Source organism: Poecilia latipinna, unplaced genomic scaffold (genome assembly GCF_001443285.1).
Source record: "Poecilia latipinna isolate Pla-1442-1.1 unplaced genomic scaffold, P_latipinna-1.0 Scaffold8500, whole genome shotgun sequence".
NCBI classification, from domain to species: domain Eukaryota; kingdom Metazoa; phylum Chordata; class Actinopteri; order Cyprinodontiformes; family Poeciliidae; genus Poecilia; species Poecilia latipinna.
In genome coordinates this window covers 1-1,213 of record NW_015121116.1, presented here as the reverse complement: position 1 = coordinate 1,213, position 1,213 = coordinate 1, and the positions used below count along the sequence as shown (strand labels likewise).

General features: G+C 40.3%; 1 pseudogene; it reads right to left on the bottom strand.

Annotated features, from left to right (window-relative positions):
• Positions 1–6: 6 nt before the first annotated feature.
• Positions 7–964, bottom strand: LOC106944365 (zinc finger protein 502 pseudogene; annotated as a pseudogene).
• Positions 965–1,213: the final 249 nt, after the last annotated feature.

The following is a 1,213-nucleotide window of genomic DNA, read 5'->3' as shown; positions in this document are numbered from 1 at the left end:
ACAGAAACTTTTTCCACATAAGTTGCATGAAAAAGGCCTCTCACCTGCATGAATACTACTATGGCAATTTAAAGAACTAAATTGAGAGAAACTCTTTCCGCATAACTTGCATGAAAAAGGCTTCTCTCCTGTATGAATTTTCTTGTGACGATTTAAATTACTAATTTCAGAAAAACTTTTTCCGCATGATTGGCATGAGAAAGGCCTCTCTCCTGTATGAATTCTCTTGTGACGACTTAAATTGCTAATTTTAGAAAACCTTTTTCCGCATGTTTCACATGAATAAGGTTTCTCACCAGTGTGAGTTCTGTGATGGATTTTCAAGTTATACTGTTGTGTGTAACATTTCCCACAAATGTCACATTTGAAAGGTCTTTTCTTTGTGCCAGTATCAGACTGACTCTCTGACACAGAGCAGCTGCTTCCTTCCTGATCTTTGCTCTCATTCACTGCAGAGACATGAAGGGAAAGCTGCTCTGTTCTTGTCTCTTCTTCACTCATATCATCTTCCTGAAGAGTAGAAGTCTCAATCAAAGCAACAAACTGCTTCTGGACAAGCTGCTCTCCCTCCTGACTGCTGCAGAGGTCCTTCTGGTCCTGTCCAGTTGGTAAATGTTCTGGTGGCTGCTGTTCATGTTGAAGCACTGAAGAATCTAGCTCCTCTTTTCTTACATATGTTAGTGGATATTCTATTTCCTCATGTTTAAACAGTGTAGGTTCTGGTTCCTCCTCTTCTTTTTTAATCCATTTAGGTTCTGGTTCCATCTGTTCCTCTTCAGTCCACTGATGTTCTGCTTCTTTCTGGTCCTGACTGGACCTACTTGCCAGGCTACAGACTTGTTGGATGACAGAAGCTTCCTCCTTATTTGAGACACTTGGCTGTTGGAGGTCTGTGGGAACAAATAACATCATTAATATAATTTAACTGATTACTATCTCATGGATCAACCTAGTTTCCCCTGCAGATTCTGGTCTGTAGGCATCATGCGGTAGGCATCAAAGAAATAATTTCCTATCATCAAAGTTGGAGACACCTGATCCATTTAACTTGAACATGTCCCACAGAACAAATCTGCAGCGACAGAGACATATTTCATTAAACACATTTGAGAAATGTAGATTTGGAGAAAACCATTTGCATGTTTCTACTTTGACAGTTTCCCAGTGTCCCTGTAAAACTGCTCTGGGCCCCTGAACTGAAGAGATAACACTA